This window comes from Symphalangus syndactylus, chromosome 11 (genome assembly GCF_028878055.3).
Source record: "Symphalangus syndactylus isolate Jambi chromosome 11, NHGRI_mSymSyn1-v2.1_pri, whole genome shotgun sequence".
Classification (NCBI taxonomy): Eukaryota; Metazoa; Chordata; class Mammalia; order Primates; family Hylobatidae; genus Symphalangus; species Symphalangus syndactylus.
In genome coordinates, this window is record NC_072433.2 from 88,717,981 (window position 1) to 88,739,049 (window position 21,069).

The 21,069-nt window shown below is 37.2% G+C and overlaps 1 long non-coding RNA gene across 2 annotated transcripts in view; it reads right to left on the reverse strand.

Annotated features, from left to right (window-relative positions):
• The window catches only part of LOC134731835 (uncharacterized), a 409,501-nt gene that overhangs the window by 339,280 nt on the left and 49,152 nt on the right, over positions 1-21,069 (reverse strand). Inside the window, exon 1 of one of the 2 annotated variants that reach the window (XR_010114458.1) lies at positions 19,416-19,530. The exons of the other annotated variant lie outside the window; for it this stretch is intronic. This is a non-coding gene — a long non-coding RNA (uncharacterized lncRNA). Of the gene's footprint in view, positions 1-19,415; positions 19,531-21,069 lie in introns of those variants that run through there. 2 annotated transcript variants of the gene reach the window in all.

Sequence of the window (21,069 nt, forward strand, 5' to 3'; positions counted from 1 at the left end):
TGGAGAAGGGTCTATTAACCATAATTGTAAAAATAGTTCACCCAGATGCCTTTCTACTGGAACTAATAAAAGGCCAATGGCAAATGTTATTCAGGACTCCCCAAGACCTTGAACCATGGGAGGGAACACCTAAATGGGGATTGGACTGAAAACTTCTAGGTTAAACAGGGTATTAATTACCGGAAAGCAAGGAATTCTCTGGCTAACTAAAGTGGTCTCTGTTGATTCTGTGGGTGTCTGAACCAAGATGTTCCATGTACCAACACACTGGAATATAGCCCCTTTTAAAGGACTCTCTAGTTGCCCATTTGACGTGGTCCTCTGCCACCCTTGTAACCTTATAGATAATGCCACAAGCACCTTTGCCCCTCAGGCAACATGTTTGGCATGCATGCCCAGCACATACTCCTCTGGCTGCCTATGTCCTAACTAAGATGAAGCTACCACAATCATTTTGCTTGATGATGAAGAGCTGCCTCGCCAAGTACCTACCAATCCCTTGTATTTCTGCCCATAGTTTTCTATTCATATTGCTGTTCTCCTCTATACCTCTTGATTTGGATCCTGGGGAACATGGTGGCAAAAGGCATCACTGATGCTGTGTTTTATACTTGGCATAAGTGTCATTGCCTGCTGTTGTCTGTATTGTTGCTGTCACCTCTGCTTTCAAGTAGAAAGCAAATTGGACCAGCTTGTCACCCACATTGGCCTCCCCACTAGAGGCTCAGGGAACACTGCAGAAGAGGTGGGAATGTGAGATTTTCAGAACCAAATTAGAGGAGTAGAATGTGGAGGCCAAAGCCTTTTGATTAATTTCAGTCCTGGGAATGCCTTCTAATCTCAACTTTACTTACTATCCTCAGTGTAAGAACATGTACTTACCATAAATCTTGTCCTTACATCAACTCAATCTTGATGTTATTGCACAGATTAGGGGCTGTAACACGTACAGCATTCTTGACTGTTCTGGAGGCTTGCTGTTAATTGTCTCCATAGAGCATGTAACCTCTTTCTCTATGGTATACAAGTCCTGGGTCTAGGGAGTAATTGTACAGAGATCTACCTGTTTTGCTGCCATCCAGTACTATGCTTCTGCCTGTAAGATCCCCAATGAATTACGCTCTACCACCAAAATAGATTCATCTATCTCATTTTTTGGTTTCTTGGCTCCTTCCACATTTGGGGTTCATTTTGCATATATGGTCTTTTCACAAAACATACTAGTATTTTTCTTGCCAGTAAAACCTGTAAATGGCAACTTGGTAAAGACAGTACCAGAAGCAAGAGTTGGCAGAAAATTTTTTTAAATCTAACCACTCAAACGCAGAAATTATCAGATATAGAGTAAAAACTAATGTATTTCATAAAAATGAAAGAGCTTAAATATGAAAGGAAAAACTACATTGAAAAAATGAGAATCAAGCAAAACTACTATATATAAAAGTACGGCAGTGGAAATTTAAGCTTTCTGTATGTTTTTTAACAAAGTATTATTAATATTTACTCTTGAAGAGAAAATTAAGAAGATAGACTGAAAAAACCGTTATCTAAAAGTTACCCCAGATAGATAAACACATGTGCATACAATAAGAAGGTAAAAGATATAGAGGGTAAAGTGAGAAAATCTAATTGAAGTTTCAAAAAAAGAGGTAAGGCTAACTTGTAAGAGATAATAAGTAAGGCTTTCCCAGTACCAATTAAGACACTATCCAAATTTTATAGAAACCTACAAACAGCAAAGCAAGGCTGGGCATAGTGAAAGTGCAGAACACCATCCTGGCTGAGTTGCCTTCTATACTGATTGTTCAGTCCTTTTGTGATTTCATTGCCAAATGTTTCAAATATCATCCCTGAGCATAATGGTAATAACCTTTTGATGAAACAGACCTGGGAAAAAATTCTAGTTGTTGTAATGAATTTGGGCTATGTTGAAGGTTATTCTCAACATTAAATGTGTTAGTCTTAAAATATGTCCACTAATTATATGACACTATTACCTTCAAAATATAAAGCCAAATTTCCCATCCCTTGACTGTTGGTTGTTAGATTTTGGGACTAAAAATAATACATGGCCAAGGTAATTTTATGTGACTTCTGAGACTAGGTCATAAATTAGGTATACCTTTTGATTGGCACCTTCTATCTCAAATTGCTTCTTCTGAAGAAGGCAGGCTGCTATGTTGTGAAGATATCCAAACAGCCCTATGAAAAGTCCTGTGGGAAAAATTGAGACATTTTGCCAACTCGCTAGCACCAACTTGCCTGCCCGTGAATGAGCCACCTTGGAAGTGGATCTTCTATCCCCAAATATTCAAACTGACATCCCTGTGGACATTTTAATTGCAACCTTATCAGAACGGATTAGACATGACTACTCAGCAAGCTACTAAAAAATTACTCTCCACAAACACTGTGAGAGATAATAAATATTTATTGTGGTTTTGAGCCACTAGGTTTTGTAGTAAGTTGCTACACAGCAATAGCTAATTAATGTAATAAAGTATATGAGTCTTTGAAAGAAGCTGGTTAAAAAGAATGTGTTAGTTTATTCAACAAAACAGAGTGGAGGGTTAGTGAAAAGGGTTTTAACAGAAATGGAAAAATAATTATAATTATTAACACTATGAATAAAATATTAACAGTAAACTTTGTTTTAAAAATCATTAGAGATCCCAGGGAACTTAGAAAAGAGAACAAGTTCTGATCTACAGTCATGTTTCGATATAAATTATTGTCCAACCTAAATATTATCACAGTTCATACAGAATCTATTTTGGGAAACAAGATTATTAATCAGTTGCCTTATGTCTATTTAATCTCTTTAACCAGAGGAAAAACAAAGAAAGAAGGTAACCCAATCTAACCTTCTTCTCATAAAGAGATTAGTAATATTTTCTAACAGCAACAGTCCTTATTTCTGAAATGGTCTTAGGAGGATGTACTTGGCTAAAGGTTATGTATAATAAATAAAATCTTTGGCTTCTGAGGCATAGCTCCCTGGAAAATGTCACATGATCTGGAGTATAAAATAAAGAAATTTCAAAAATGAATCCCCTCCTTTGCAGTTATTAGTGGTTTCTCACTTTGTAATCTCACCTGTTGTTCTGGACCGGATTGCTGGTGCTCAAGAAGAGAAAAAAAAAAGACTTGGATAGCTATGTGTGATTTTTTAGACATGCTTTGTGTCAGCAGCTTTACTATCTGTACTTTGAAATTATTAGCAAAGCTTAATATTGACTAATACTTATGATTTTTATGAGTCTGAACCTGGAGTGCATTTCTTTATGCTGGTTCAGCCTAGAAGAAAAAATTATCATATGTCCTATGTGTTTAGGCATCCCCAAGGCCACCCCCAGTTCATTGACTTGTTAGAAGAATTCTCTGAACTCAGAAAAATTGTTATAAGCACAATTACAGTGTGTTATAATTGTTATAATCACAATTATAACAGTGTCTTATTACAGTGAACAGACACAGACTAAAGTCAGCAATGGGAAAGTCACATAGGGCAGGAAAGACCAGACACAAGCTTCCGATTGTCTTCATCCAGTGAAAAAATGTAGATAATGTTTCATTCTCCCATCAAAATGATGACAACATGAAAGGAGTATTTGCCAATCAGGGAAGATTACTTGAGGTTCAGTGTCCAGGGATTTTTTTTTTTTTTTTTTTAAGACGGAGTCTTGCTCTGTCACCCAGACTAGAGTGCAGTGGTGTGATCTCAGCTCACTGCAACCTCCACCTCCTGGGTTCAAGCAATTCTCCTGCCTCAGCCTCCCGAGTAGCTGGGACTACAGATGCCCGCCACCATGCCCAGCTAATTTTTTGTATTTTTAGTAGAGACGGGGTTTCACCATGTTAGCCAGGATGGTCTCGATCTCCTGACCTCGTGATCTGCCTGCCTTGGCCTCCCAAAGTGCTGGGATTACAGGCATGAGTCACCGCACCCAGCCCAGAGATTTTTACTGGGGGTTTGTCACATAGGCATGGCTGACTAGATGAGTGGCTGACCTTTAGTTTCCATCCTTTCTAGAGGTCAAGCTGATACTACATGGCCCAAGGACCATACCATAAATCACGTGGTGAGCATAAGTCATATGGTGTGGCTTGAGGACTCAGGTAAATAAACACACTCTTCACAGGCAGGATATTCCAAGGGCTTACTGGTTCCCTGTCCATGTTTGGAATGTGCAGAAGTTTGGACAAACCAGGCCTGCTGAGTTAATTCTTTATAACATGTATGTAATATAACTATTGTTTCTTATTTATTAAACTGGAAATATTATAATTGATAAAAATAATAGATGGGTAGATAGATAGATAGGAAGTGTTTAAGAAGAGAGAGATATATATAGAGAGAGAGAGTCTAAAATCAACAGAACAGAACATCAATAGAGAATCTTCTAAATGCTTTTCTTCTAAGAGAAAAAAATAATCACAGCTGGAAGATTTGTGATATATAAAATGAAAAGACAAAAATATATTCAGGTATATTTAAACAAGTGACTACAGCAAATAAGAGAAATAAATATTTTGGAGTTAAAATGAGTGAGAACCAAAATACATGACAATAATATTTAAGGGCTTGAGATAATAGAAATGTGAGGGTTCTATGCCCTCGGTTTTTTTTTGTTGTTGTTGTTGTTTTTTTGAGGAAGCAAGAATATCCATCAATTTTTATTTTAAAAATATCTGGGATTAAATAAATTTGTAAACATCTCAACTAAAATGGACCCTAATATAAAGGAATCTATCAACTTCAAAGAAATATAAAAGAAGGAAAGAACATAGAATAGACAGATCTCTTATTCATTCTTTTTTCTCCTTCTTTCTCTTTGGACTCCTGATGTGCAAAATTGGATCAATCATTATTATTTGTTTTGACACATCATTTTCATTACAGATTTATGAATTCTTCACTGTTAATCACTCACATAGCCATCTTAAACTGCAAAAGTGCCAAAGTTTGAGACACACACAGCAATCAACTAATAATGACATGATTCTCACCTCACCTCCACCCACCTCTACCTGAAACAAAATAACTACTTTCCTAAACTTCTTAATGTTTTCTTGTTTTCTTTCCTATCTTCCCTTATAATGCTTAAAAATAATCTCCATAATTTGTTTATAAACTTATTTATGCTCCAGAACATAATCTCTTTATAAATAGAAATGTGCCAATCTTGTTCACTTCTGATTTATTAGCACCTAGAGCAACACCACGTACATCTTGAATTTAATTTTTTCATTGCTAAACAAATGATGGATAAATGGATACTTCTTTTTTTAATTTCTAGCACTTAACACAATGCTTATTATACATATTCTAAATGTTTGCTAAAATAAACACACATATTCACTAAAGCATGCACCTTTATCCTATAGTAGATAAAACTCCTACATGCCAGTGAGTAAATGCTGTATTTTTTTTCTGTCACCACATCATATTTTACAGATAGATCAATACCCTACACAGAGTGGTTATTGTATAAAAATACTAAGAAGGAAAATGACTCATTTGGAAAACAAGAGTGATGTTGGCATTATAAAAACATCAAATATTTTTAAAATATACAGAAAGAAGTGGCCTATTCAGAGCACTGCTTATAGATATATTTCATTGTAAACTGCTCATTTCTGTTCCAGTCTCTAGTAAGAGTCAATTAAGTCTTTCAATCTTCCTAATCCTCTTCTAAAGCAAGTAGCACAGCTAGTACAGCTGCAAAATAAAAAAAAGATAATAACCTGTATTCTAATATTTAGCTTTGTTGTATACAAATGTGCTACAGAAGTTAGCCCATGCAGAAGTTATTTTCATCCATTTACCTCTAGGTACTTATTATTACTGAATCTAGAATGATGAATATATGCTATTCACATTTTGTAGATAGACTCTTCTAGGAAATATCTGATGATACATATAATATTGTCTTCTCTTAGAAGGAATCCATATAACGGTCTTTTGGGCTATATTTATACACAGATTTTCTAAAAATTTTAAAAACCACTAAGAAGTTTTGTCCTGTGAATGAACAAAAATTAACAATCTTAGTAGCTTGTAAATATAAGCTACCATTTGTAAATACTTCAGAACATAAGGCATGCCAAAGGCTCAGTACCAGGCCTCAAGGAGGCTTTAGGAAGACTGTACTGTACACAGAGAAGGATGATAGCTAAGTTGCTGATTTCTCAGGTTCTACAGTCAGCAGACGTGGATTCACCTCAGGACCCAGCTCCTTCCTATTATTCATTGAGAAGAATGACATTTTCACTGCCCATACTCTTCATTTCATGTTACCCTCACTACCCACCTTAAGTTTCTCAGTCCATCGTTTTCACTACTCTCTTGCATACAACCTCAACTGCCAGGCATATTTTTTTTTCGTTTGTGATACTAGCCTGGCAAACCCCATCCCGCTTTAAGCCAACTGTCCACCTATAAACCGATCTACAAGTGGTCCTTGCTTGAGAAAAACAGACAACTGCTAACGTCATCTTATTATAAGTGAGTGAATAAATCTACTCACTTCAAGTGTGATTCTACTGCTACACAGAAATCACATCTCATTTAAATGGTATACTCACTCTTACTTCTTCCCAACTCAGCTCCAACACATTCACACTGACCCTCATCCTCAACTGATCTCCTTGCTTTCTACTTCATTGAAAAAAAAAAAAAGGAAGCAATCAGAGGATGGTTTTCATACCTCAACATATATCTATATCCCAAAAATTTAGTGCATACAGCATAAATGTACTAGGAATAATTCTTTTCTTATAGTGGTTATGCCACTGACTTGCAATTCACTTAGGTTCTGTAGCTTTAGTTTTTTCTCAACATTTAGTAACTCTGTTGTATATTTTATATGTTTTTTCCAATACAATTTTTGTTTTTAGATAGAGTAATTGTGGATACACATGCAGTTGTAAAAAATACTACAAAAACATCCCATGGACCTATCATCTAGTTCCCCACAATGGTAACAGCTTACAAATCTATACTATAATTTTACAACTGGAGTATGGACATTAATAGAGTCAAGATTCAGAACAATTTCCTGACTGGTTTCTTGTGTTGCTCTTTTATAGCCACACACACCCTTCCCTGATTCCTGGTAACAAACAATTTATTCTACATTTCAATCAGCATAATTTCCCAGTGATTCATTCAATTTGTGTGTGTATGGTAATTTGTTCCTTTTTATTCCTTGCTGTAGATGTACCAGTTTTTTTTTTCAGCAATTAATTTCATTATTTGCAAGAAAATATCCAAAAAGATATTTTAATGGCTGGACTTTAATATACTTTTTAAATGGCAAAATAGATTCTTTTAAAATAAATTTAAGAAAATTAGAATAGTTTAGATTTACAGAAAACTTAAGAATATAGGCTGAGAATCACTATATACAGCACATCTAGTCTACCCTATTATTAATTTGAATTAATATGGTGTATCTATCACAGTTAAGGAAACAATATTAATTGATCATTTGGATATTAATATCCAAATATTAATTGGATTATTTAACATTTGGATTATTATAAAATCAAATTTAATATTTGGATTATTATAAAATCCAAACAATATTAATTGATATTATTAAAGTCCAAACTTTGTTCATATTTCTTTAGTTTTTATCTCATTCTTTTGCTGTTCCAGGATTCCATCCAGGATGTTACATTACATTACATTTAGTTGTGATATCTCCTGACGTTTCTCTAGACTGACAGTTTCTTAGACTCTCCTTGTTTTGATGTCCTTGACAATTTTGAGGAGTATTGGTTAGATATTTTGTAGAATGTCCCTTAACCAAAATTTGCCTGATGCTTTCTTCATGATCCCACTGGAGTTATGTTTTTTTAGGAGGAAGACCACAGAAGTAAGATGCCACTCTTACCACATCATGTCTAGGGTACACACGATCAATATGATTTACCACTATTGATGCTAACCTTGATCACCTGGCTGAGAGTATTCGCCACTGTAAAATTACTCATTCACTAAATCTCTTTCCCCTGCTTAATAATGTACTCTTTGGAAATAAGTCAGTATGAGCAGTTTATGCTTAAAGAGTGAGATGTGAGAGTCTATCTACTTAAGGGGGGAATATCTACATAAATTGATTCAATTTTATGTGGAAAATTTGTCTTTTTTCTCTATTTACTTATTTTCCAATTATGTGAGTGTAGACTTATGGATATGGATTATATAATTTGGGGTATAATCCAATATTTATTTATTTTGTGGTTTAAAATGTTCCAGCATTGGGTTTTTCTGTTGGTTTTTGCATACAAACTTGTTAACTCAGTCCTTTTTATCACTGAATGGTATTCCATTCTGTGGATTTAATTAACAATTTAATCATGCATTAATCTTTTGAAGGACATCTTCCTTGTCTGAAGGTTTTGGCAATTGTTAATAAATCTCCTTTAAATGCATTCTTGTGCAAGACTGTGTGTGAACATAGTTTATCCAGTGAGTTTGATTTTTTAGGATGGTGATTGCTGGACTGTATGGCAAGATTACATTTAGCTTTGTAAGAAACTGATTTTTGAAGTGGTTACACCTTTTGCATTCCTCCTAGCAACAAATTAAAGTTTCTGTTGCACCACATTCTCACCATCTATTAGTTTTTCAGGTTTTTGTTTATTTAATTCTAAGCATTGTACCACCTATGTAGTAGTATCTCGTTCTAATTTGTATTTCTCTAATAACAAACAAGGTTTGTTTTTCACATGTTTGCCATCTAAAAAATCTTCCGTGGTGAGGTATGTGCTTATATACTTGATTAATTTTTAAATTAGGTTGTATGTTTTTTGATAAAGGTACTTTATTCATTTTGGATATAAGTCTTCTATCAAATACATAATTTAGAAATATTTCTTCCTGGTCTGGGGATTTTGTTTCTATTCACTTGATAGTGTCAGAGCAAAGGGTATTAATTCTAATAAAGCCTATCTTATCGTTTTTATTCAAAGATAGTACTCTTAATTGTATATAAAAATCTAATCCACAAAACCAATGTCACATAGATTTTACCCCTATGCTTGTTTTCTTCTAGATGTTTTAGTTTTGCATTTTGCATTTAGGTATATGATGCACTTTTGAGCTAATATTTGCATAAGGTGCAAAGTTGTCGTCTAAGTTCATTTGTTTGCATGTAAATGCCCAGTCGGTTCAACGCCATTTGTTGAACCAAAAAGTATCCATTTTTCTTTGAAGTGTATTTGCACCTATGTTAAAAAATTAGTAGATTATATTTCTGTTGGTTTTGGCTCTCTATGTTTCACTGATCTATATATCTATTCTTACATCAATATCAAATTCCCTTGATTACTGAAACATTTACCGAGTCTTGAAATAACATGGTGTATGTAATTCCTTCAACTTCGTTGTTGTCTTTTTTGTTTTTTTCCTTATGCTTCTTCAATATTTTGTTGGATAATATACTTCCTTTGCCTTTACATTTAAACTATAGAATCTGTAAGTCACTAAACATAGAATATGTTGCTGGGCTTTTGTTTGAGATTGTATTAAATCTATCAATCAGGTTAGAAATCATTGAAATCTTCACAATAGCGAGTCTTCCAATCCATGAATATAAATTATCTCTTCATTTACTTAGCTCTTCTTTGATTTATTCATCACTCTTTTATAGTTATTCCCATACAAATCTTGTGGGTATATATATATATATATTATAAAATTTATGTTTATCTAAATTTCTGGTATATAGTAAGCAATATTTTTAAGTAATATCAAATTCCAAATTTGTACTCCTTACATATGTAAAAGCAATTTATTTTCGTCTAATAACCTTATATCCTGTGATGTTGTTCTACTTGATTAAAAGTTTCAGGATTTCTTTGTGGGTGGGTGGGTTCTTTGAAGTTTTGTACAAAGAATAGCATGTCATTTGTGAATAAAAGCAGTTTTATTTCTTTCTTTCCAGTATTTACATTTTTTTATTAATTTTTCTTATTAGAAAATACATGCTTGCTTTTTTCACAATCCTAGAAAGTGACTACGTTTAGTCACCATTAAGTATGATGTTAGCTGGAGAATTTTCTTATTTATGATTTATTAGATTAAGAACGTTCCCTTCTACTTTGTAGGGATTTTTGGTGAGTTTTATCATAAATATGTTTTAAATTTTGTTACTTTTTTTCTGAATCCATTAATATTATATATACATACACATATATATATTCTTATTCAGTCTACTAATATGATGAAATGCATCCCTGATCTTCTAATGTTACATCAGCCTTGCATTTCTTTTGTGAAGCCCAATTGGTCAGCATGCATTTTCCTTTTTATATATTACCAAATTGATTTTTAAATATTTGCCAAGTATTTTTGCAATTGCAGTCATAAGACATATTGATCTATAGTTTCCTTTTTCTATGATAACTTTATGTGGTTTTCGTATTAGGGTAATTTTGGCCTCATACAATTAATTAGGGAGTCTTCTTTCTATTTCCATTACCTGAAATACATTGAGGAGAATTAGTATTACTTCATCCTTAACACTTTGATAGAATTTACCATTTTGGCCTGGTACTTTCTTGTCTGGAAGATTAATTACTGATTCAATTTCTTTTATAGACATAAGACTACTCAGGTTACCCTATTTCTCTTTGAGTCAGTTGGTAGTTTGCATCTTTCAAAGATCTGGACCATTTCATCTACATTATGGAATTTGTGTGTATAGAGTTGTTTGTATTATTTACTTATTATCCTTTTAATGTCTATTGATGACAATAGTGATGATTTCCTTTTCATTTCTGATATTGGTAACCTGTGTAATCTCTCTTTTTATTTGGTTAGCCTTGATATAGGTTGATCAATCTTATTGATCTTTTTGAAGAACTAGCTTTTGGTTTTGTTGATTTTCTCTATTATTTTCCTGTTTTACTCTGTCAACATCTGCTCTAGTTTTATTATTTCTACTAGCACTATTTCTCTTTTCTCTCTATTTTCCTAAGGTAGAAGCTAAGGTTACTAATTTTAGATCTTCCTTACTTTAAAACATATAAATTTAATGATATAAATATCCCTGTAACCACAGTTTTAGCTGAATAACAGAAATTTTGATGAGTTCTATTTTCATATTCATTTAATTGAAAATATTTAAAATTACTTTTCATATTTCTGACCACGGATGGTGGATCATGCCTGTAATATCAGCAATTAGGAAGGCAGAGGCAGGAGGGTAACTTGAACCTGGGAGTTTGAGACCTGCCTGGGCAACATAGTAAGTCCCCATTCTCCACAAAAAGAGAGAGAGAAAAAAAGTGTAACTGCAGATATCTTCTTTAAACCATAGTCATTTAGAAATGCTTTATTTAATGTCTAAGTATTTAAGGGTTTTCCAATATTCTGTTACTAATTTCTAGCTTAATTTGACTTTGATCTGAGAATATACTTCGTATGATTTCTAGTCATTTTGTCAAACTGTGTTTTATGGTAAAGAATATAGTATTTCACCATAAAATTTTCCTTGTGATTTTGACAAGAATATGGTTTCTGTTGTTAGAATCAGTATTTTAGCAATGCCAATTAAATTAAGGATCAGCAACTGTGTTGTTACTGATTTTTTTGCCTGTTTTCTCTAATCATTACTGACAAAGTAATGTTGAAATATCCAAATTGAATAGCACTGTTGTCTATTTTTCTCATCCTCCTGGTAGGCCACAAGAAGAACTTAAAGGACACCTGAAAAGGGGCTCAGTAAAGTGTGGGTGCACCCAGCAATTCATCACAATAATGAGTATTTTTTTCTTTTTATTTTTTCAATTTGTGTCTCCAGCAGCTTTTGCTCTAAATAAGCAGATCTTGGTTCCTGTGTCCCTCTGTGTCTTTTTCCAGATTTTCAGGTGGTGGTTTGTTCTTTGACTTTAATTCTCTTTATTTCATTGATTTTCCATTTTCCAGCCTTTCTTCAAGAAAATGAGTGGTGACCAGTTCTTTACATATTGGATCTGAATATACTTTTATGTTTGAACTTCCAAATAGTTTAGTATTGTGCAAAGTATCACACCACGTCAAAAACTTGCTATGGGTTTTCCCTATATGAATATTCTACAGTTGACATTGTACTTGCATCCAGCAAGTTTCTATACAGAAAGAGAGAAAAATTTTAAAAAGACATGACTTCAATATTTGTTATTTATAGATGAGAATAATGTCAAATATTACCTTTTAGAACCATGCAATTTTAAAATTGAAAACTGACTCAAAGGTAATCTAATCTAACAACCTTGCCTTGTAAATAAACCTTAACGCATAAAGAAAATGCCTGTGTCCTTAGTACAATTTTCAATATCTCGGAGAGTAATTTATTAAATTGATTATAGTGACAGATTAATTATCTTACCTTCAAAAAATAAACAGACATGTTTCCCCAAATCTACCTATACAACGAAACCCAACCCTATCTGTTAAATTCTGCAGAAAAAAAAATATCTTATACTTTCCACATATATTTTCACAATTATGTTTTTCAAGAAGCATTTCAAATAGTATAATTAATCAGAAACCACATGCACATAAAATGGTAAACAATAGAAGCCTTAGCACTTGTAGGTAAGTGTGTCCGGAAATCATAGGAAATTTTAGAATGTTTTGGGTTCCGAAATCCGTTATGCTTGGTCTCCAGCTGTGTCATGCAAGAGCCTGCTTTTCATAGTAAGTTGTTCACAGCAGGAAGGCTAGCCAAGTAAGGAATTAATGAGCAAAAATGGCCTAACATTTAAGGAAGTAATGTTCTGCAAGCATTACAAACAATCACTGCTTCTACCCTAGGTTTTCTGTTTATTTTTAGAATTTTGAAACATTTGTTAAATGACAATTGAGCCACTGATGACTACTTCCAGTCAATCAGAAAGCACACAACTTTAGCTTGTAAAGCAAGCCTTTCCCTACACAAGCTCTAGCTTTTTGCCTGTCTTGAGAGTAGTGATAGATATTCACATTAATATTAACTATATACACTGTGACAAATGGTTTTAGATATTAGCAATTTTGTTTCTTGCCCTGCTTACTTGTTTAGTCTATAATTACAAATATATACCTTTCTTTGACATGTTCTTTAACATATCTGAAAGGATCTTTGTGTGGAAAAAGAGATGTGAGTGCCATCTATATGTCTATAAAACAAATTAAGAAAAAAAGTCAAAATTAAACACATTTTACATTTCACATAAGGAAGTATTTTGAAGCTTTGGAAAAATCTAGGAATCTGCTATTATCAAAATCCAGAAATTTGCATTTTTAAAAAATACAAAGTAAAATAAGAGAGAAAATAGACATAAAATGTCAAAAACATATGCAACTCATTAATTTCAAAAAAGAGGAAAAAGTAAGAACTGTTTACTCATGCTGAACTTTGAAAGAAGACTATGGAATTCTGAGCTAAAGAATGTCAGGCCTCTGAGCCCAAGCTAAGCCATCATATCCCCTGTGGCCTGCAGGTACACATCCAGATGGCCAGTTCCTGCCTTAACTGATGACATTCCACCACAAAAGAAGTGAAAATGGCCTGTTCCTGCCTTAACTGATGGCATTATCTTGTGAAATTCCTTCTCCTGGCTCATCCTGGCTCAAAAGCTCCCCTACTGAGCACCTTATGACCCCCACTCCTGCCTGCCAGAGAACAACCCCCCTTTTTCCTTTACCTACCCAAATCCTATAAAATGGCCCAACCCCTATCTCCCTTCGTTGGCTCTCTTTTCGGACTCAGCCCACCTGCACTCAGGTGAAATAAACAGCTTTATTGCTCACACAAATCCTGTTTGATGCTATGACTCGGATCGGGGGACCTCCCTTGGGAGATTAATCCCCTGTCTTCCTGTTCTTTGCTCCATGAGAAAGATCCACCTACGACCTCAGGTCCTCAGACTGACCAGCCCAAGAAACATCTCACCAATTTCAAATCCAGTAAGCGGCCTCTTTTTACTCTCTTCTCCAACCTCCCTCACTATCCCTCAACCTCTTTCTCCTTTCAATCTTGGTGCCACACTTCAATCTCTCCCTTCTCTTAATTTCAATTCCTTTCATTTTCTGGTAGAGACAAAGGAGACACGTTTTATCCGTGGACACAAAACTCCGGTGCCGGTCACGGACTGGGAAGGCAGACTTCCCTTGATGTTTAATCATTGCAGGGACGCCTCTCTGATTATTCACCCACGTTTCAGAGGTGTCAGACCATGCAGGGACGCCTGCCTTGGTCCTTCACCATTAAGCGGCAAGTCCCTCTTTTCTGGGGGAGAGGAAAGTACCCCAACCCCTTCTCTCCATGTCTCTACCCCTTCTCCGCCTTTCTGGGGGGCAAGAAACCCCCAACCCCTTCTCCTTCACCCTTAGTGGCAAGTCCCACTTTTCTGTGGGAGGGGCAAGTACTCCAACCTTGTATCTCTGTGCCCCGATCTCTTATTTCCATGCCCCGACCTCTTACATCTCTGCGCCCAAATCCCTTATTTCCATGCCCCGACCTCTTATATCTCTGCACTCCGATCCCTTATTTCCACACCCTGACCTCATATCTCTGTGCCCCGACCCCTTCTCTGCTTTTCTGGAGGGCAAGAACCCCCCACCCCTTCTCCATGTCTCTACTCTCTTTTCTCTAGGCTTGCCTCCTTCACTATGGGCAAGCTTCCACCTTCCATTCCTCCTTCTTCTCCCTTAGCCTGTGTTCTTAAGAACTTAAAATCTCTTCAACTCTCACCTGACCTAAAATCTAAGCATCTTATTTTCTTCTGCGATGCCGCTTGACCCCAATACAAACTCGACATTAGTTCCAAATAGCCGGAAAACAGCACTTTCAATTTTCCCATCCTACAAGATCTAAATAATTCCTGTCATAAAATAGAAAAATGGTCTGAGGTGCCTGATGTCCAGGCATTCTTTTACACATGGGTCCCTCTCTAGTCTCTGTTCCCAATGCAACTCATCCCAAATCTTCCTTCTTTCCCTCCCACCTGTCCCCTCAGTCCCAACCCCAAGCATCGCTGACTCTTTCCAATCTTCCTTTCCTACAGACCCATCTGACCTCTCCCCTCCTCCCCAGGCTGCTCCTCGCCAGGCCGAGCTAGGTCCCAATTCTTCCTCAGCCTCTGCTCCTCCACCCTATAATCCTTTTATCACCTCCCCTCCTCACACCGGGTCCGTCTTACAGTTTCCTTCTGTGACTAGCCCTCCCCCACCTGCCCAGCAATTTACTCTTAAAAAGGTGGCTGGAGCTAAAAGCATAGTCAAGGTTAATGCTCCTTTTTCTTTATCCCAATCAGATAGCTTTTAGGCTCTTTTTCATCAAATATAAAAATCCAGCCCAGTTCATGACTTGTTTGGCAGCAACTCTGAGACACTTTACAGCCCTAGACCCTAAAAGGTCAAAAGGCCATCTTATTTTCAAAATACATTTTATTACCCAGTCTGCTCCCGACATTAAATAAAACTCCAAAAATTAAATTCCGGCCCTCAATCCCCACAACAAGATTTAATTAACCTCGCCTTCAAGGTGTACAATAATAGAAAAAAAGTTGCAATTCCTTGCCTCCACTGTGAGACAAACCCCAGCACACAAGAACTTCCAAATGCCTGAACCACAACAGCCAGGCATTCCTCCAGAACCTCCTCCCCCAGGAGCTTGCTACAAGTGCCAGAAATCTGGCCACCGGGCCAAGGAATGCCCGCAGCCCAGGATTCCTCCTAAGCCATGTCCCATCTGTGTGGGACCCCACTGAAAATCAGACTGTCCAACTCACCTGGCAGCCACTCCCAGAGCCCCTGGAACTCTGGCCCAAGGCTCTCTGATTCCTTCCCAGATCTTCTTGGCTTAGCGGCTGAAGACTAACGCTGCCCAATCACCTTGGAAGCCCCCTAGACCATCACGGATGCCAAGCTTCAGGTAACTCTCACAGTGGAAGGTAAGTCCGTCCCCTTCTTAATCAATATGGAGGCTACTCACTCCACGTTACCTTCTTTTCAAGGGCTTGTTTCCCTTGCCTCCATAACTGTTGTGGGTATTGACAGCCAGGCTTCTAAACCTCTTAAAACTCCCCAACTCTGGTGCCAACTTCGACAATACTCCTTTAAGCACTCCTTTTAGTTATCCCCACCTGCCCAGTTCCCTTATTAGGCCAAGACACTTTAAATTATCTTCCTCCCTGATTATTCCTGGATTACAGCTACATCTCATTGCTGCCCTTCTTCCCAATCCAAAGCCTCCTTTGCGTCCTCCTCTTGTATCCCCCACCTTAACCCACAAGTATAAGACACCTCTACTCCCTCCTTGGTGACCAATCATGCACCCCTTACCATCTCATTAAAACCTAATCACCCTTACCCCGATCAATGCCAATATCCCATCCCACAGCATGCTTTGAAAGGATTAAAGCCTGTTATCACTTGCCTGCTACAGCATGGCCTTTTAAAGCCTATAAACTCTCCTTACAATTCCCCCATTTTACCTGTCCTAAAACCAGGCAAGCCTTACAAGTTAGTTCAGGATCTATGCCTTATCAACAATATTGGTTTGCCTATCCACCCCATGGTGCCAAACCCATATACTCTCCTATCCTCAATACCTCCCTCCACAATCCATTATTCTGTTCTGGATATCAATCATGCTTTCTTTACTATTCCTTTGCACTCGTCATCCCAGCCTCTCTTGGCTTTCACTTGGACTGACCCTGACACCCATCAGGCTCAGCAAATTACCTGGGCCATACTGCCACAAGGCTTCACAGACAGACCCCATTACTTCAGTCAAGCCCAAATTTCATCCTCATCTGTTACCGATCTCAGCATAATTCTCATAAAAACACACGTGCTCTCCCTGCTGAGCGTGTCCAATTAATCTCCCAAACCTCAATCCCTTACAAAACAACAACTCCTTTCCTTCCTAAGCATGGTTAGTGCGGTCAGAATTCTTATACAAGAGCCAGGACCACACCCTGTAGCCTTCCTAACAACTTGACCTTACTGTTTTAGCCTAGCCCTCATGTCTGCGTGCAACAGCTGCTGCTGCTTTAATACTTTTAGAGGCCCTAAAAATCACAAACTATGCTCAACTTACTCTCTACATTTCTCATAGCTTCCAAAATCTATTTTCTCCCTCATACCTGATGCATATACTTTCTGCTCCCTGGCTCCTTCAGCTGTACTCACTCTTTGTTAAGTCCCACAATTACCATTGTTCCTGGCCCAGACTTCAATCCCTCCTCCCACATTATTCCTGATACCACACCTGACCCCCATGACTGTATCTCTCTGATCCACCTGATGTTCACCCCATTTCCCCACATTTCCTTCTTCCCTGTTCCTCACCCTGATCATGCTTGATTTATTGATGGCAGTTCCACCAGGCCTAATCGCCACACACCAGCAAAGGCAGGCTATGCTATAGTACAAGCCACTAGCCCGCCTCTTAGAACTTACTTCCTTTCCATCGTAGAAATCTATCCTCAAGGAAATAACTTCTCAGTGTTCCATCTGCTATTCTACTACTCCTCAGGGATTATTCAGGCCCCCTCCCTCCCTACACATCAAGCTCAAGGATTTGCCCCTGCCCAGGACTGGCAAATTAGCTTTACTCAACATGTCCCAAGTCACAAAAACTAAAATACCTCTTAGTCTAAGTAGACACTTTCACTAGATAAGTAGATGCCTTTCCTACAGGGTCTGAGAAGGCCACCACAGTCATTTCTTCCCTTCTGTCAGACACAATTCCTCAGTTTAGCCTTCCCACCTCTATACAGTCTGATAACAGACAAGCCTTTATTAGTCAAATCAGCCAAGCAGTTTTTCAGGCTCTTAGAATTTAGTGAAATCTTTATATCCCTTACGGTCCTCCGTCTTCAGGAAAAGTAGAACAGACTAAAGGTCTTTTAAAAACACACCTCACCAAGATCAGTCACCAGCTTAAAAAGGACTGGACAATACTTTTACCACTTTCCCTTCTCAGAAGCCAGACCTGACCTCCAGATTGCTACAGGGTACAGCCCATTTGAGCTCCTGTAGAGACGCTCCTTTTTATTAGGCTCCAGTCTCATTCCAGACACCAGACCAACTTAGACTGTGCCCCCAGAAAACTTGTCATCCCTACTGTCTTCTGTCTAGTCATACTCCTATTCACCATCCTCAACTACTCATACATGCCCTGCTCTTGTTTACACTGCCGGTTTATACTGTTTCTCCAAGCCATCACAGCTGATATCTCCTGGTGCTATCCCCAAACTGCCACTCTTAACTCTTGAAGTAAATAAATAATCTTGCTGGCAGAACTATGCTGAATCTCCTTAGGCACTCTAATTAGATGTCCTAAGTCCTCCCAATTCTTAGACCTTTAATACCTGTTTTTCTCCTTCTCTTATTCTGTTTAGTTTTTCAAGTCATACAAAACCATATCCAGGCCATCACCAATAATTCTAAATGACAAATGTTTCTTCTAACAGTCCCACAATATCACCCCTTACCACAAAATCTTCCTTCAGCTTAATCTCTCCCACTCTAACTTCCGACACCATCCCAATCCCGCTCGAAGCAGCCCTGAGAAACATTGCCCATTATCTCTCCATACCACCCCCAAAAAATTTTCACCGTCCCAACACTTTACCACTATTTCATTTCATTTTTCTTATTAATATAAGAAGACAGGAATGTCAGGCCTCTGAGCCCAAGCTAAGCCGTCATATCCCCTGTGGCCTGCAGGTACACATCCAGATGGCCGGTTCCTGCCTTAACTGATGACATTCCACCATAAAAGAAGTGAAAATGGCCTGTTCCTGCCTTAACTGATGGCGTTATCTTGTGAAATTCCTTCTCCTGGCTCATCCTGGCTCTAAAGCTCCCCTACTGAGCACCTTGTGACCCCCAATCCTGCCTGCCAGAGAACAACCTCCTTTTTCCTTTACCTACCCCAATCCTATAAAATGGCCCCACTCCTATCTCCCTTCGCTTACTCTCTTTTCGGACTCAGCCCACCTGCACCCAGGTGATTAAAAGCTTTCTTGCTCACATAAAACCTGTTTGGTGGTCTCTTCACAGGGACGTGCATGAAAAAGAATAATGACCCTTGGTTGCAATTAGGAAACAATGAAAAAACAATCATAGCTGTAAAAAGTGAACATAGAAGTTTCAAGTCTTTAAGTAAACAAATAAACAAGACACCCAGTGTCATGAATATTAGAAAAATATGTTAAACTATTTGATTCCAACTGCAAATTTAGTTAATTAAATGCTGTGATATCTCTACCAATTGAAGGTCCACATTCTGTATAAATTACTTCTTTAATGGGAATCTCACTATTAATTAATCAAACCAATTGAGGCTCTCAGACATCTTGCTGAAATTCAGAACTACCTGAGACTGGGTAATTTATGAAGGAAAGAATTTTAATTGACTCACAGTTCTGCAGGCTTAATAGGAAGCATGGCTGGAAGGCCTCAGGAAACTTAAAATCATGGCGGAAGGTGGGGGGGAAGCAAGCAAGTCTTACCAAGGTGGAGAAAGAGGAAGAGAGAGAGAAGGGGGAAGTGCCACACACTTTTAAACCATCAGATCTCGTGAGAACTCACTGTCACAAGAACAGCATGAGGGAACTGCCCTCATGTTCCAGTCACCTCAGACCAGGCATCTCCTCCAATTTGACATAAGATTTGGGCAGGGACACAAATCCAACCATATCAAGTGTATTTTGACTATATCAAACAGTCTTTAAGATCTTTGGGCTTATCTTTAAATTTCAAGGATATTTGCATTGTACCACAGAACGTGTCTATATCTGGTTTTGTACCAATCTTTCAGTGAGTGAGATACACCTACAAAATTTAAAAAAAAAAAACAAAACAAAACAAACTGCATTGTACAACACCAGACCACATTGTTTGCTTCAGTTTCCTAGGAAATACTCCCCTTTGTCTACAGGTCAGAGCATTCTTAGAAAAAGGTTCATGTAATAACATGGATTTAAATGGTTACTGTACTTGTACTATATAATGAGCTATCTCAAGATAATCTTTAAGAAGCTCTGAAAATGCTATTAAATAGGTGATGATTGAATACAGTTTTTAAAAAGTATTGAGTACAATATTACACAATTACTGCATATGGAAATTTTGCAAGTTTTTCTTCCTGGTGAGGAGGCAAATTGTTTGTGTCAGACAAAGGACTGAAAATCAGTCTCTGATCCATTGGCATGTCTTTTTTTTTAACGTGTTAAATAAATGCTTACTTAGAGTAAAAAAAAAAGACCTAGTTGTTTTCTTATTTTTAAACCATGAATTCTTTAATTTTTCATAATGTAATTATCTAAATTCTAAAGGGATACATAATCGTTACTCATTTTATCCAACTCTAAGATCTTATTTTCTCTGCATCAATTTTGTCATAGTTTGCCATCACTATTGCTGCTTCAGAATGAGACAGGGAGGCTGCTTAGTTTCCAATTTTGATGTGATTTAGAGAAAACAGCAAAAGCTCTTTACTCAAGCCATAGCTTTCCTAACTTCCAGCCATTCCGCAACAAAAGATAAAGGAAGCGGTTGAGCACAAGTTATTGTTTTAGGGGGCTAGGGACTTCCTCGGGGCCCCATATGTGAAGTTAGACTTAAACTTCAACATATAATCACCTCTTCCCAAGGGTGGAGATTTAAAATATTACACGTGATGCATAAAGAGGCATGTAAAACCACTGCACAAGCACTAGAGAAATTCGTTCTATAAATGCCCTGATGAAACCGTTCCCTATAGAAGGGCCCTGTAAAACTAATCTACCCTTGGGGAGCAGTCCATTTTTCTTTCACAGTGCTGAATTTCCTTGTGCACAAGCTAAACAAAACTTTCTCTTTCTCTTTGCTGCTATGTCTGGTTATCTGTCTTTATTTCCACCCTGGGAGATCACAACCTAGGGCACCAATTATAGGAGTGCCCAACCTTGAATAAGAAACATCTGCTAAATGAGTAACTTCGGTAATTCATTCTTTATCACCAAGAGGATGATGGCATTTATTTACCGTATTTGGCTTTCCATTCCTTGTCATAACATCTTTCTACCCCATGA